General features: G+C 37.6%; 1 protein-coding gene and 1 pseudogene across 1 annotated transcript in view; one reads left to right on the top strand and one right to left on the bottom strand.

The window, feature by feature from the left end:
* LOC149191103 (uncharacterized) overlaps positions 1-17,926 on the top strand; it is a 251,372-nt gene that overhangs the window by 30,222 nt on the left and 203,224 nt on the right. The window lies entirely within an intron of this gene.
* On the bottom strand, positions 15,247-16,499 carry LOC149191104 (UBP1-associated protein 2C-like; annotated as a pseudogene).

Consider the following 17,926-nt stretch of genomic DNA (forward strand, 5'->3'; position numbering starts at 1 on the left):
TTCTTGTATACATCCTCTTATCAATTATTTGCCAACACCAAGTCACTAAACTAGGGCTTATTGATAGACCACACATCGACAATTTGTCTCCTCAAATAACACAGAACTTAGGGCTTCCAGGATTAGCCCATGCACAACCTCCTTACTCCAGCAAAGATGACAGATGTAGGGCTTCTTGCACGGCCCACTTAACAATGTATGACCACTGCATACACTATACTTAGGGTTTCTCTAGCCATTGCCCAAAAACTAGACTTCAACCACTACATCAACCTATCATTCATCACATAGAAAACCAGATAAATACCTTGCAATACATCTCCTCTAGTAGTCGTGAAAGGTTATGGTATTATGCACAAAATACTTAGGTTTTCAACCTTCTTTTAGGGCTCATGTAATACCTCAGGGATGCCCTAACTTTGGCCTCCAAACTTCTCTCCAAAACCTATGCAAACCTCACTGATCAACCCTATAAACCCTTGCGCATAGAATTCAGGAACTTGGCCCTTGTTCCCGTTGTGCCACAGGCCTTGGAACCTCCCTGTCCAATAGATCTAAGGGTCTCATCCCTCCTTGGATGCTCAAAAATTCATCTCGTCCTGTCATAATATTTTGTGGTACTTACATTCCTAGAACCCTCCACAAATTCACATCCACCAAATATCTTGATCTTGGCCAAACTAGAACATAATAAATCAGATCAAATCATGTCCTTCCTCACTCTCTAGCTCGGCTCCTTAGGTCTACGGATCCTCAAATTGGTTTTCACTTTGATGAATGCACTTGCAATGTGTTCAAATGAGTTCGAATTCATCTTTATTTATAGTGATCTATGGTGGTTTGATCCTCCACCAAGGGCCATGTTACATTGGTCAAGCCAACTTGAACCAAACACTAAAAACCCCACTATCATTAAGGCATTTCATTATACTTTCGCCACACCATCGAAGCCTTAGGTGCCCCTTAGCCCTTCAAGGATTCCCCACATGCAATCAATGAATAAATGTCATTTTCTCCACTTGGTCTAGCAACCATAACTTTGAGTACAAAACTCATTGTTTGGTACATTTCCCACAAACCACTTTTGTGGGTCGACCCCTCATGAACCTAGTATCCTAGGGTTTTTGGGAGTACCTCCCAAGCTACACAATTCAACACTCCCTCTTAGTGAGGGAGGTACTTACTCCACTTTGAAGTATTTCGTCATCGTTGGTGACACTAGCCCAATCTTTGGCATTCACCACTATAGCATACCCTTTAGAATGAACCACACTATCCTCGATAGTGTCTTTGCCTCAATATCATAAGAACCCAAAGATTCAAACTTCAATAGGGCATACTCCCTTTGAAGCTAGACTCTCTCTGAGTCTACACAACCTCCATTAGCTCACACTGCTACTGAACTTGTGTCCTTCCAAGGCTAGTTTAACCTGCAGTCGAACATTGGGACACATCTTGAACACCGTAACTCAACTCAGCAAGTGATCTCATCTTCTTGGGTCAATACCTCACATACACATGAATCCAATCTCGTATGTGCAACTTCACAAGCCAATGAAGATATTAGCATGATATCATCATGTCCTTCACACGGAGATAAATTGTTCATGCCAAAGCACCCCTTAAGTAGTCCCAACAATATTTGACAAGTCATTGGAAGTCCATGATCTACAACCTGCCACACAACAAACTGTTGTTCACCAAGTTCTCCACCAATCCACCAAAACTCCCAACCTATCTTGTCACCTGGCTAGTCAAGACCACACTTCCATGTTTTCAGCTAAACCCTTTGCTCCATGTTTAGGCAAATTCTTAGCTCCCTCTTGAGATGCTTCACTGTGCACACTTTGATTCAATTATCCCTTCAAAGTAGCTTTGATCCCATGTTGATTTGTCCACCACATTTTAGAATCAAGTTGATGTCTAAGTTCACCATCACAAACACACCAAAATGCCATAACACAAGCACTTTTCACAGTGGAAAATGTGCAGCAGTGAATCAATGTAGTACACAAGATAATTTTTATCCCAAAACTTGTTATATTATAAAATTTAATACAACAAACATAGGGCTCACATATCAGGGATCATGGCCCTTACAATTATCCCTAATACAAGAATAACTAGGGCTTGGAGTCAACAACTTATGACTACCAATCTACGTGGCAGATCCTTTTCCACCTGTTTTGTTTCTCACAAGTAGTTATGTTGCTCCTAAATTGCTTGCATCTTCAGTGCTCAAACTGCCTCTATCAACCCCTTAGTTTCTCCAAAGGTTATTGATCATAGGCTCATAGATTTGCCCTCTAGCAATCCTCTTGCTCCTCTAAGATGCCTGCTCATAGGGACTTCAACATTTGCCCTAAACAATGACAAGGAAGCTCCATTATCACTTTTCTCAGGATCTTCATAATACTTCCCCCTATCAACCTTCCCGTTGCTCCCAGAATGTTGAACTAAAGGTTTCAAATAACTTCCCACTCATTGTCTCCTAGCTGCTCCTAGGGCAATAGAACTAGGGAACATCACATCTTCCCTCTTATTGTCTCTTTTTTTCTCCAAGGATGACAGACCTAGGGCTTCTTGTACACAACCCTCTTATCAATGATTTGTTACACCAAGTCACTAAACTAGGTCTTACTTGGCAGCCCACACATCTACAATTTGTCTCCTCAAATTACACAAAACTTAGACCTTCAAGAATCAACTCACACACAACCTCCTTGCTCCACCAAAGATGGAAAACTTAGGGCTTCTTGCACATACCACTTAACAATGTATGACAACTGAATACAATGTACTTAGGGTTGCTCTAACCATTGTCCAAAACCCAAACTTCAATCACTACATCGACCAAGCATTCATCACATAGAAAACTAGTCACATACCTTTCAAGATGTTTCCTCTAATAACACTAACAGTCATGGTTTTGTGCACAAAATATTGAGGTTTTCGTCCCTCTTTTAGGGCTCCTTCCACACCTCAGAGATACCCTAACTTTGACATCCAAACTGCCCTCTAAAACCTACACAAACCTTACATTTCAACCTTATAAACCTCTACACATAGCCTTGAGGAACTCAACACTTGTTCTAGTTTTTCCATAGGCCTTGTGGCCTCCTTTTCTAGCAGATCTAAGGGTCTCAACCCTCCTTGGATGCTCAAAAATTCAACTCAGCATGTCACAGAAAAAGAAGCAATAAGAGACTCAACAGTAAGTAGATCAACAAGGAATATAAGGAAACACAACGAAGACAAACATGAAGAACAAGAAAACAAGGATAAAGGAATCAGAACACATCATACTTCGATGGGATTTATAAAAAAAACACCAGAAATATTAAGAATCCAAGTGGTAATGGACCCCCTACAGGGGGAGCCTCTAAAGAAAATAATTAATGATGAAAGCCATCTCTTGGAACTATAGAGGTTCAGACAATTATTAAAATGGGCATAAATGAGGAACTTGATTCTAATGATAAGACCACAAATCCTACTACTCTAGGAGATTAAACTAGAGGAGGACGTCATCCTCCTAAGAAGCAGGAAAATATGGAAAGGCGATGTAACTAAAGAGATCAGTTCAAGATGGGCTTCAGGAGGCATTTGTACAATTTGGTCTTCATCTCACTTTCAACTCATTCAAGATTGTGTTTCTTCAAATTGGATAGTTGTAAAGCTCCTTCACATCTCCTCAGATAAAACATATAATTTCATTAACATTTATATGCCCAATGCTTATTCTAATAAGATTACATGTTGTACAATGCTTTTAAACCTTAAAGACACATAATGGGAAATCAACAATATTTTTGCAGTGAGTTTAATATTGCAACTTGAGCATGTGAGAAAAAAAGGGGGCTCCAAGGCCAAGGATCCATTTTGATAAAAACTGGAAGATTTCTTCTCATCCTTCATATGTGTGATCCAAATTCTATAAATGGAAAATACACTTGGTCAAATAGAAGAATCAAACCAAGAAATATCATGGAAATATTAGATATGTTCCTTATTCAAAGATCCATCTTAGATGAAAACACCCCTTTGTCAATATCCCTTTGTTCAAAATCCTTGCATGGGGCAATTCAGACCGTCACCCTATCGATTTGTCTGTCTCTCCTATAGACAACTATATCCCCCTCTCCTTCTGCTACAATCTTAGTTGGTCAAAGGAACCTAAATTTTTTGAACTAGTCTTAACAAAATGGAGTTAGTGGATTGAAGGATTCCTAGTTTTCATTTGGGAGCAAAAAAAACCAAAAAATTCAAGAAAGCTTTAAAAGAATGGGAAAAGTCAATCATAGGTTAAAAAAAAATTGTATCTACGTGTAAGCAATAATTAGAGGAACTCAAGGAAAGATGGAATGACAACTAATCACAAAGAGCTCCTTGACAGAAGAAAATTAGCCTTCCAAAAACTTTAGACCTCTTTAAAAAGTGAGGAAGAAATGTGGTGCCTTAGATCAAGGAGTTTGTAGTTAAAATCAAGAGATAGAAACACACATTTAATCCATCACATGTTAGTCAAAGGGTATGGAGGAACAATGTAAGATTAAAAAAAATAGCAGAGGGAGAGACCCTCAATTCATTTGAACATAGTAAAAAATAAGCCTTAAGACATTTTGCAGACTTGTACTTAGAACAATCTAATGAGGATGAAGAATTTATTGAAGAAATGTTGGAACATATAACCTAGAGTTATTGAAGAAATGTCGGAATACCCAAAATTCCCAATGAGGAGGAAAATGAGAGGTTAATGTGGCTTGTTAAGATTCAAGAAGTGTGGCAGACTCTCTAGACTTTCGATTCGGATAATGTACTGAGCCCTGATGGTTTTTGACAGACTTCTACAAGACCTATTGGGATACTATAAACTATGATTTGACAAAAATGATCTCGTACATCCACAAATCAATTCAAATGGGGGGAGGAATCAATTCTTCCTTTCTCGCTCTTGTTCCAAAATAATTAAATCCCTCTTCAATTGATTTCCCCATATACTCCTAAGTAATGTTTCATATAAATTAATATCTATGATCATTGCTAGTAGAGTCAAATCTTTTTTCCATCTTTATTCTTTGAAAACCAAGGTGGATGTATCTAAAACAAGTAAATCATGGATAATATAATTTAGGTACAAGAAGCCATCCACTCCAATAGAGCATGAGGGGAAAGGAATGTTTATTAAATTGCATATGGAAAATGCATTTGATAGGGTTTGACGAAAAATTTATTTGCATTTCTTTGTCAATATGGTTTCAACTCTCAATTTATAAAATGGATATTGGCATATATCAACTCCCCATGGATATCTGTTAAAATTGGCAACTAGGGCCAAACTCCACCTGGGTCATCTTATTTATGACAGCTAATATTTTTCTTAGATTCCTCTCTCCAAGAGGTGTAGGATTGATCTGGAGATCATCCGATTCTAACATGTACAAATGAGATTATGAATTTATTTTGACTATGGACAAATTGTCAAGGTCGGCCAACAAACTTATGTAGGCTCAGAAGCCCAATAATCACATCTATTCATCCTCAATGTGGCATATAAATAGAAGGTGACTTAGCCTCATTGGACACACTCATCTTCACACATCTCTCTCTCTCTCCTCATTGATTGGGTATGCATTTCTGGGCAGCATCTCTCTCCACAAGTGTGAAGGAAAGAAGGGGATTTTTCTGTTTTGGGCGTTGACCGAATTTCAGGGACAGTTTGACCAACATCATTGACCTCTTTGACTGTGATTTTTGGTGGAGAAATTTTGTCCCAGCAGGTTGCATTTCTATGCATGGAAATCAAGGCAATCCATTGACTTTGACCAACATTGACTATGGCTAGGGCTGACAACAGGTTGACTGTTTGACCAGATTTTCACTGTACTGATTTCGGACTGTTTTGAGGGTTGATTCGTCTTGTTGTTTGGAGGCTGAAGTTGACTGAAGTTGACCGAATTGATGAGGGTCAAATCTTCCATGTTGACCAGCATTGACTTTTCTCGTTAGGGCTCTTTTGTTGCTATTATAAATTATCAAATTTGTAAATTGTACTCTCTCTCTGTTGAACTATTGAATATTATAAGAAGAATTGATCAAGGGTTTCCCCACATTGGGGTTTCTCCCTAGCTGGTGCCACATCTTGTGTCCTCTTGCCGTAGCTTGTCTTCTACTGTTTATGTTTATGTTCTATCTACATTTTACTATCATGTTGATGTGATTGCTAAACCGGATATTGATATTGGGCTAATAAAGAAATTGAAGTAAAATTGTTCTAAAGCATAGAACATACCATTGTTTCCTAAAATTAACATGGTATCAGAGCTGAGGTGAAGATAAAGCCCAAGAAAGAGTGAAAGAGAAATCACCAAAGACAGTTGGACAAGGACAAAAGGTTCAATGGGTTCCTCATCCTACTTCCCGGCTGAAGACAAGCTTCATGATAAATCTGACTATCATGGATGGAAGATGTCTCTTGATTTGACCTTGGAAGAAAAAGAAGTGATGGATTATGTGCAGGGTAAAATCCCTGAACCTCCTTCAAATGTATCGGTTGTTGCAAAGACCAAGTACAAATAGGTTGAAGTCAAAGCAAAGAAGATTATCAGGGATTCCATTGACAAGCATCTAGTGGCCTATATATCCAAATTGAAGACCTCCAAGGAGATCTACGACAGGTTAGTCGGCATGTTCAAGGTTCGTAATGTTAATCAAATTCTATTTCTCAAGAATAAGTTGAAGGATATTAAGAAGGGAAAGGACGAGGACATTCAATCCTATTTCTTGAGGATTACTGAGATCAAGAATGATTTACTCTCGATTGGAGAAGTCATTCCTGACAGGGAACTTACTCTCACCACCCTTGGAGGACTCCCACCTTTCGAGATGCATTCAAGAAGAAATAAGAATGATGGAGCAAGAAATGCCTTCTAATATAAGCAACCCCACTGCATTCTTCACTCATGCCAAGAGGAAGAATAATGTAGGTTCAAAGAAGCAAAGTCAAGGAAGATCCGGATTCAAAAATGGAAGGAAGGGAAGATGCTTTGTTTGCAATAAGTTTGAGCACTATGCAAGGGAGTGTCCAAATAGAAGGGACATGTCGCATGATGATGGTCACAGTCATTCAAGGGGCAACTTCAACAACAACGATCAAAGGAATGGAAGGTCCAATGGCAAGGGAAAAAGGAATGTGGGACATCAAGGAAATGGTCGACCCTCCAAGAAATCAAGGAACTCCATGTATGATGAATCCAATGTTGTTAACAATAAGCAAAAAGAGTACTATCTTATATTGGCCCTCTCCACTGCCTCTCCTCCGGACGCTTTGGGAAATTGGCTGATTGATAGTGGTGCCTCAAGGCACTTCACAGGATACGAGGAAGCCCTCTCTAATCTAATAGAAAGGGAGACAAACTTGGAGATGATGCCACCTATCCCATGAAGGGAGTAGGGAATGTTACTCTTCAATTGAATGAAGGTAACGCTATTCATTTGGAAGATGTACTATATGTACCCGATCTCAAGAAGAACCTGGTGTCCATTTCGGCAATGGAAGACAAAGGATTCAAGGTGGCTTGTATCGATGGAAAGGTACATGTTTGGAAAAGAAATTTTAAAGATGCTTTTACTCTTGGTTTTAGGGTTGAAACTTTATATCAAGTTGGAGGAAGTCCATTGGGAGCCATGTCTTGCGACACATCTCTACAATCTGAACTATGGCACCAGAGGTTCTCCCATCTTCATTATAAGGCCCTACTTGATGTGAAACAGATGGTGACAGGTATGCCCGAGTTCAAAGTAGAGCATGAAGGTGTATGTCTAGGATGTGCCGAAGGAAAACTTACAAGGGGACCATTCCCTCAAGTAATAGCAAGACCACAAACATATTGCAATTGATCCACTCTGACATATCTGGTATTATGCCTGTAAACTCCTTGGGAGGATACTTATATTATCTCACCTCTGTGGATGATTATTCTCGTAAGACCTGGATCTACTTATTGAAGAAGAAGGATGAAGTGTTCACCCGGTTCTGACAATTCAAAGCATTGATCGAAAACCAATTCGAGAAGAAAATCAAGATATTGAGGACTGATAATGGGACCGAGTACGAATCCAATGAATTCCAAGATTATTGCGGAGAAGCTAGCATTAAGAGGGAGACTACAATGCCATACACTTTCAAGCAGAATGGTGTGGCTGAAAGGAAGAATTGCTCTACTGTAGAAGTTATTTGTGCCATGCTTCATGATCAAGACCTTTTGAAGTTTCTATGGGATGAAGTTGCAAATACCGTTGTGTATGTTCAAAACTGATGCCCTCATCAAGCATTGGACTCCAAGACTCCCGAAGAAATGTTCACTGGTAAGAAACCTGATGTATCTCATTTTAGAATTTTCGGAAGCCCCGTATACTTTCATGTGACGAAAGAGAAAAGAAGCAAATTGGGTGCATCTGGGAAGAAAGGAATCTTTGTGGGCTATAGTGAAAATTCTAAGGGATATAGAATTTATGTGGCTAGTCAAAGTGAAGTTGAGATAAGTCATGATGTCACCTTCGACGAAGATATGGCCCTCAGGAAGATCAACAACCTTCCTATCCTAAGGAAGGACAAAGAAGCTAACAACGGAAATCAGGGTGAAAAAGAGAATGAAACAATGCCTAATGTTAATGAACCTATGGATCTTATTAATCCTCCTCCTCATGAGCCCTCCTCCTCCAAAAGGAGACCCTCATGGCTTAGGGAGACTCTGGAAGATGCCGAGAGATACATTGCACCTAGGGGGACTTTTCGTGAAAGCAAGAAGTCGAACAAGTATCAAGAATATTTAACCGCCATGAGCACTATCATTCACAATGAGTCTTCATCATTCGAAGAAGCCGTGAAGCAACAAGTATGGAAGGATGCTATGAATGAAGAATATGAGTCAATCATGAAGAAGGATGTCTTGGATGTGGTCCCTAGACCCCAGGGCAAATTGGTTGTCACCTCTAAGTGGCTCTACAAAATCAAGCATGGAGTTAATGGAAGTGCAGAAAAGTTCAAGGCTCGCTTTGTTGCCCAAGGCTTCTCTCAAAAGGAAGGTGTAGATTACAATGAAATATTTGCACCTGTTGCCCGATACACCACCATCTACTCGATCATAGCGCTTGTTGCCTCGCAAGGATGGAACCTACATCAGATGGATGTCAAGACCACTTTCTTGCATGGTTCAATCAAAGAGGAAGTCTATGTGGAACAACCCAAAAGGTTTGAAGTACATGATCGGGAATCTCATGTATGCAGGTTGAAGCAAGATTCTTGAGCTTGGTACGAGAGGATTGATAGTTATCTGATGAAGTTGGGATTCACTAGAAGTGAAGTCGATCTGAACCTTTACTTTAAGGTTGAAAATGATAAACCTCTCATTCTGGTGCTTTATGTCGACGACCTCTTTCTGACAGGTGCAGACCCTCTCATTCACAAATTTAAGAGGGATTTGGCTTCTAAATTTGAGATGAAGGACCTAGGATCAATGCACTATTTCCTAGGGTTGGAGGTCTGGCAAAAGCCAGGTGAAATTTTCCTCTCCCAAGGAAAATATGTTGTGAAGATATTGGAAAAGTTTGGGATGGTGGACTGCAAGCCTGTGACTACTCTGATGGAACTTAACTTTAAGAAGTTATGTGGTAATGTTGTTGGACCTGAATTGGGAAATGCTTTTGAGTATCGTCAACTCATAGGAGCACTAATGTTCTTGGTGAACTCTCGTCCGGACATATGTTTTGCAGTTAACACATTGAGCCAATACATGGTTGAGCCTCATCATATACATGAGATTCCTTCCAAGAATCTTCTGAGATATCTTTAGAGTACAATCACTCATGGATTGAGATACATTGTTGGACATGTGAGGCTGCATGGTTATTTTGATGTTGATTAGGCTGGAAGTGTGGTGGATTGCAAGAACACTTATGGATGTTGTTTTTCTTTGGGTTTTGCTTCGATATCCTGGATGAGCAAGAAGCAGAAATCAATTGCCTTGAGCACCGCCGAGGCCGAATACATAGCTGCTAATATGGCCTCCTGTGAAGTTGTCTGGTTGAGGAAGCTCTTCAGTGAGTTGTTTAGACATGTGTTGGATATCACCGTGATCTTCTACGACAACCAGAGTGGGATCTGATTATCAGAGAATCTCGTGTTTCATGATCGCTTCAAGCATATAGATATCAGGTACCACTTTATCCAGGATATGGTACAACGAGGAGCAATAAGGCTCCATCACATTAGGACTGATGAGCAAGTTGCCGATATTCTGACAAAGCCCCTGGGGAAGGTCAAATTCTTGGCCTTCTGAAAACGAATTGGAGTCATGGAGAGAATCCCCATTAGTGAATGGGAGATCAAATGGGTTTTTTAAAGCTTCGAGAGGTCTAAGGCAGGGATGTCCACTCTCCCAATCTTATACATTCTCATGGAAGACTCATTAAGTAGAAAATTAGAATTTTAGAGAAATATTGGAAACTTGACTGGTTTATCAATTGTTAGAGGGGTCAAAAACATTAACCACGCCTAATTTGCAAATGACGCCCTTTTGATGGGAGGGGCATCCATAATTATTTCATCTAGATTTAATGCAATATTAGAAAGAAAGAAAAACAAGTCTCCGGGGGACGAATAAACAAATGGAAACTCCTTCTAATTATGTGAAATGCAAGCAAATTGAGACAAGCAATAGTGCAACAAATCCTTTAGATTCCTATTGAGGAGAAATGGTCTTCATTCAGATATCTGGGTATTTCATTAATTCTTAAACCTTTCCCCCATCCATCATGACAGCCAATATTGGACGAGGTAAAAGAAAAGAAAAAAACACAAAATGTGGAGCTCAATAGTTGAACCCAACAAGCAAATTACTCTTCTCCAGAGTAGTCCCATTATTTTTCTAATGCAAAACAACTTTAGCACCTATTGAAGTTTGTGAACCTATTGCTCCAGAATTAAGGAATTCAAATCAAACTAGAGGTGGTAGTAGAAAGAGTTAAGACCCTACTAATAGAATATATATGTAGCAAAAATATGAAACTACAACAGCCTCAAGCACTACACTTCTTTGAAACAAGATGGTTAGCTCAATTCCATATTGAACTTCGACATGCAACATAATGATATTTCAAAACAGTCAAATCAAACTAGAGGTGGTAGTAGAAAGGGTCAAGACCCTACTAATAGAACATATATATAGCAAAATATGAAACTGCAAAGGCCTCAAGCACTGCACTTCTTTGAAACAAGATGGCTAGCTCAATTCCATATTGAACTTCAAAACACTCTTCTAGCATTAAGAGCCAATGGTAGATATCATTTTCCATTGAAGAATTTTAGAATTAGATAAAAACTCATGACTAATATGTCCTTGCTTTTATGGAGCATTGAAACAAACCTAGGGGTCGCAGGTGCGGTGGGGGTGGAGCGATCTATAACTCCGGAGTAAAAATCAAAATAGAGTACTGGTGGACTAGGCACAACATCAAATAATCAATTGGAATGGTTTTCTTTGATGCAATGAGTAAAAAAAAAATGGCTCACAGATGAAAAATCGTTGGAGACTCCAATATCATTTGGCCTTTTAATCTAAATACTAACCCACACAATCTTTAGTTACAACGTATACAAACAAGGATCGAGTTGAGTCTAAAATCCATTAAAGATTTTAAGGCATTCCACATTCCCCCACAAGTTAAACTTTGAAGCAAACTCAATGGCAAACTTAGTCCTCGTGTGGGGCATAAGAACCTTGAGTATAAATAGAACTTTATCGACATGCTCAATTCCATGCTGACATGAATGACACCACATGGTTTGAGGTTGGGCAGCAACATGGCATGCAACAAAACAAGAGAATAGGTTTATGGGTGCATTAGGCTTTAATTCAAAGGTGAGAGGCTGAAATGACAAGTTAAGAAAGCAATTGAAAGAACTCCAACTAACATTATGACCTCCTTTAGTAGCTATGAGCCCAACGTCTTTAGGAGCCTAGATTTGTTACTCCTCCACAACCCCTTTTGAATTAAATATTCATGTCCTTGAGGTACTCAGAAAAAAGAAGATGCATTGTTCTGAAGACAAAATAAGATAATAGTCAATCATGGACATAAAATGCAATAAGATTAGAGATGTATTTTGCAAAGTTTTTACATTTAAAACTCCAAGTAATTTTGATTTTTTTTTAGATAAGTATATTAGTTAAAAACAGGTCATGGGTAGGAAAGATTATAACAAAAATGACATTGCAAACTTTGAAATGTAAAAAAATCGTGGGTAATCATGCTATTTTTAGCTAATACAATTCATTTTTCCCTGCTTTTTGAACTCTGAACTATATAAAGTACTTCTTCTTATTTTGAGAATGATCCCTAGATTAAACCAAATTTATCATAAACTCGACGTTTTGTAATATAAAACTTAAGGTCATACACCAATATATTTATGGTGTATATTTATTAAGAAAGCAATAAACTTAGAAAAAGAAAACAATTATTCTTTTCAACCATTTAAACTAAATCGAATATGCATCACATCAAGCGATGAATATGCTTGTAATAAAATCAACACCCTCTTTTTTTTCTATTATGCATAAATAACCTTCTTTTAAGTATTCCGAATAATCACACTTTATATTTAAACTTTAAACTAATTTTATTAAAAAGTTCCGCGTCGTATTAAAAAGTTCCACATCATTAGTTATACATCACTACAAGCGATGAATATGCTTGTAATAAAATCAACACCCTCCTTTTTTTTTCTATTATGCATAAATAACCTTCTTTTAAGTATGCCGAATAATCACACTTTATATTTAAACTTTAAACTAATTTTATTAAAAGGTTCCACGTCGTATTAAAAAGTTCCACATCATTAGTTATACATCACTACAAGCGATGAATATACTTGTAATAAAATCAACACTTAGTGCCGCATTATAAATTTATAAAATTTGATTCCTGTTAATTTTAAGTAAAGGGTCAATTGACCATTATAGTCCCTGCCTTGCCCTAGAAAAGGACTAATAAGATGTAATCCATTGATTATTACATCATTAGTCATGCATCACATCGGAGAAGCTCAATCATGATGATACTTGGAAATAAGATCAACAATTTAGTGAACTCCTCATGTTATGAAATAGATTAAACATACTGATTATTACACCATCATTAGAAATGCATCACAATGGATTAATCATGAATATACTTGAAAAAAAAGATCAACCATTGAGTGGGCCCTTTATATTGTCAAAAGGATGGAACATATTGACTATTACAAAAGGACTATCCATTACTTATTATGTAGGTAATGCTATTATTGATCATTACAAAAGGACTATTCATTACTTATCATGCAGGTAATGATATTATGGTAAAGATTATCTTTTAGGATTGAAGGTGTCTTTATAGGTAAGAAATTAATTTTTTATTTTCATGATTAAAAATTATAGTTTTTAATATAAAATGTATTTTTATAATGATTGTTAAAAAAAAAATTGGATGGTTTACATTGTTAGTTTTTTTTAAATTATGAAGATGTGTGTTTATAAAAATAAAAAAATAAATATGTATTAAAAAATATTTTATAATATTTTTTTTTTTAAGTAGAGATTGTTACAACAGTGGGTGTTTAGAGAGGATTGTTTTAGGAGATTGTCAAAGTTATTATATTTTAGTAAGATTTAAGAAAAATTATTATTTAGATTGAAAAGTATAAAAGTTGTTATATTTAATAATAAATTAGTAATATTTAAGTAAGGTTATTATTTTTTCTATTAAGTTTATTAAGAGTTGTGTTATTAGTGTTGACGGATTCCATAAGTTATTGGTAATGCTTTGAGTTTTCAATACCTTGGTTCTAAAACCAAATATTAATATTAATGGTTCAATATTTATGTTAGGGTTTATGTTTATGTTAATTTAGTTAAAGGTTTTTCGAAGTAAATTATGTTGGAGATCAAAGATTAAAGCCAAACATGACTTTTGTACTATGAAAAAACTCGTTGGTGAGGTGTGATAGAGAAATTAATAAGATGGCTTTTGTACTATGAAAAAACTCGTTGGTGAGGTGTGACATAGAAATTTATAAGATGGCTTTTATACTACAAGAAAACTTGTTGGTGAGGTGTGACAGAGAAATTAATAAGATGGCTTTTGTACTACGAAAAAACTTGTTGGTGAGGTGTGATAGAGAAATTAATAAGATTATGATTCTTGAGGCATCCACCATCCTGTTTGTACCTATGAAAGAAAAACGCATTGGTGAGGTGTGATAGAGAAATTAATAAGATTATGATTCTTGAGGTATCCACCATCCCATTTGTTAAGATTATGATTCTTGAGGCATACACCATCTCATTTGTATCTATGAAAGAAGACCTTCCTGAGAAGGGGAAGAGGAGGCACACGTTAGATTGTTTAGATACGAAAAAGGACATAGTTCATGCGAACATGACAAAATAGCCATTGATGATAAACACTCTTATTCTTTGCTAGGATATTAAGCATACTAAATTTAGGCAAAATCAAAAGATAAATCCTTTGTGAAGTGTGTATATATGGTTAAGGTCATATACGTCCTCCATATGTGCTTGAATATCTAGTACGTTAGTTATATCTTTCTTGATGTTACTTGAAGATTATGGAAGATTCCTTTCTTCCTAGGTAGGAATTATAAACATGTACACATGTGAAAAAATAATAATAATTAGGTAGGAATTATAACCATGTACAGATGTGATAAAATAATAGTAATTATGTGAAGAGGTGATTTATTTTTATTTGTGTTAAAAAAAAGAATTAATAATTATTTTTAAGTGGAAATTGTTTGTGAAATAGGATAGTAGGGTATGCAGGTTCGCCAAAATACTTCGTAGGAAGTACCAAATATAATTTATCTAAAGGGTATCTAATCATTACAATGCGGGTCAACAAACCCCAACATAAAACTAAAAGAAAAGGGATGCAAGGCTCGCAAACAAAAAAACAGTCGAAAGATTATATGACTAGCTTGGATGTGTCTGGAGATCCTCTAACAGGCCTCATCACATGCAGACATGCAAAATAGTAAAAAAAAAACTGGAAGATGCTCTGGCTAGCAGGAAAAACTTAGGCGTAAGATACTTTGACCGACAAGAAAATAAATATTTGAATATACTTTGACCGAGAAGATACGCCTGAAGATGCTCTGACAGGTTGCTTCATCATTTACGATGGCTAGACAGAGTAAAACGGTGGCATGCCTTGATATACCCCTCCACCGGGAACTCTTGGTGCTACTAATTACCCTGATTGTTGTCGTTGATTTTGATGGGATGACAAGGAATAATGGTTTCCTTCTGGAAATCTACCTGACTGAGAAGCTCTTGAAGTTGGCGGTACTCCATACAAAGATCCTCCTCCAATACCTCCAATACCTCCATACCCTCCTATTGTTTGACCACCGCTGAAACCACAAACTTGAGGAGGGTCGTCGTATGGACCCAAACCCCCACCATGCCCTCCATAACCACCCATCCCCAATGATGTAGGGACTTGGCCTAACCCACCATGCATACTTCCATGAGAAGAGAGCCCTGAGTTCATAGAAGACAGATTCATGGGATGATTCATGGATCCACCAGGAATCCCACTATGGTTTGGGTGGCTTCTAAAACTAGATAAAGTGGAACTACCAAACCCATGATGGCTTAAGCCCTTATGTGTGGCTAATCATGTTGGATTCGAACCTTGGTTAACCTTGAGTGTTGGATTCACAAAACCATGACCCAAACCACCAAACTACATTACAAGGTTTAAAGGTACTACATTGCCTAACTAGTTCAAGCCTTTGATATTGGACCCATAAGATCCCCCAAGAGCATTAATGTAATCAGGCTTCGACTTTTTCCCTCCATCGACCAACATACAAAACATCTGATGCCCATCGATGGTCTTCATGGGCACCTCCACCGCATTCTTAGTTGCGTTTACTGACTTGAAAATACAAAGCAAAAGACCTCCCGACCTGCCTGACTGCTTATCAAACCATAGTGGCCCCCTTCTATTGCTCCATATTGAGAAGAAAGGTTCGGTAGGAGACCTGCTACCATGTCCATGGGAACATTCCCAACGTAGATTTTTTGGGTAGAGACATCCCACACAGGCTAGGCAGGTTGTGAACTAGCAGAGGCCAACTAACTGACCCTCATGCGATCATCGATCATCTTGTTTGGCACCTTTAGGGCATTATGAGCACCATCCATGTGCTTGAAAGTGACGAATATGTAGTCCTTACTCTTGTCAGTGTTCTTGTCCATAATAACAACACCTTCTACCAGTTCCTTGATCTAGGAAAAGAGGGCCTTGAGAGACTTTGTATTTATGTCCCAGCCAAGGCCATGGACAAACAACTGTCTCTATGCAGAGTCCATGTCTGCGATGGAGCACACATGCTCCAATACGTCCTGGTGCTTCATTGCCATCTCCATGGTTGTGGATCTCATGAAGCGGTGAATTTTATCTGAATTTGGCATTCAAATTTTCTATCTTAGTAAAACATGAATATGTCGGAAAATCAGGAGACTTATGTATTATAGATGATTTTCCTTAGCTTGATAATTACTTGCGATATGTGTTGGCCTTTTATTACATTATTAGATCTTGTTCATCAAGAAGTTACTAAAACAATGAAGATCACAAGATAAAGTACACAAGATATAGGCTCCAAGCCAAGACAAAACCCCTCCAAGGGGAAAACCCAGAAATGCTTCTCTTCTTCTATAGAATATGCTTACAAAGAGACCCCCAAGACCCAAATAACAAAGCCAACAACCCTACCAAGCACCAAGTCAGCCCCCAACAATATCTTCTCCAAGGAAGCTTCCAAACTTCGACCTATTGCAACTTCATCCCAGAATTTCGGCCCTGCAATTGCTCCTCATAATTTCGGCCTCTTGCAACAGTAGCTTCACAAACACTTTAACTTTGTACATGTGTATATAGAGAGAGAGATTTAGCCCAAGTCAAGCTCCTTGTATTTATAGCCTTCTTGAGGTTCGAATAGCCCTCCCTTAGGCCGACTTGATCTGCTCTTGGGGCAACTTGGTCTTAGGATAGAAATGGTTTTTTCTTGATAAAATAAATATATTTCTTTATTACAATGAGTCCAAATGGGACTATGATACATGACCAATATTATTCTTTATCCTAGAAAGACCTAGAAAACCTAAAAGCACGAAGAACATGTTTTTGACTCAAACTTGAGTATGAAACCCATACTTCAAAATAAAAATATATTTTCTTTTTCTTTCTTTCTTCTTTCTTTATAAAGAGTATACATGGTCATGATTAAATTAGGTCATTATGAAGCCCAAACCTAGTTACAGTTTTCAACGCTCCCTCTTAACTAGGGAGGTATTCATAATCCAATTACATGGTATAAGAAACCTCAATTTTGAAGCATTCTCAAAAGAAGAGTCGGATTGATAAGCCATCTTTTTCAATATCTTTATCATAACCAAAATTGTCCTTGAAGGCCTTAACTAGACAAGTTCATCCTTATTCGAGAGCATTATGCTGGGAGGCTTTACGTGAGCTGCCACACTACCTCTAAGGAACGTACCCCATCTAGATGTTCATCGTGTATGCCCTTTTAGGAATATTCTTATATTAGATTTCCAATCTTGAATCCTCAAAGAATATCGATCCTCTTTAAGTACTCTTATCTTGGATGCCCTACCTCATCCTCAAAGAGTATCGGTCAACAACTTCTTTTTCATGGATTATTTAATCCATAAGAAGTTAAAATCTTTAGATGCTTATCTAATCATCCATACTCCATTCTTTCTTTATGGTCTTCACTAATACTTACAGATGTTAGTCCTAGTCTAGTGCTTGACCCATAAAGACAAGAACT

This window comes from Pinus tabuliformis, chromosome 3_1, assembly GCF_031772625.1.
Source record: "Pinus tabuliformis cultivar Carrire ecotype Pingquan chromosome 3_1, CPIR1, whole genome shotgun sequence".
Lineage (NCBI taxonomy): Eukaryota > Viridiplantae > Streptophyta > Pinopsida > Pinales > Pinaceae > Pinus > Pinus tabuliformis.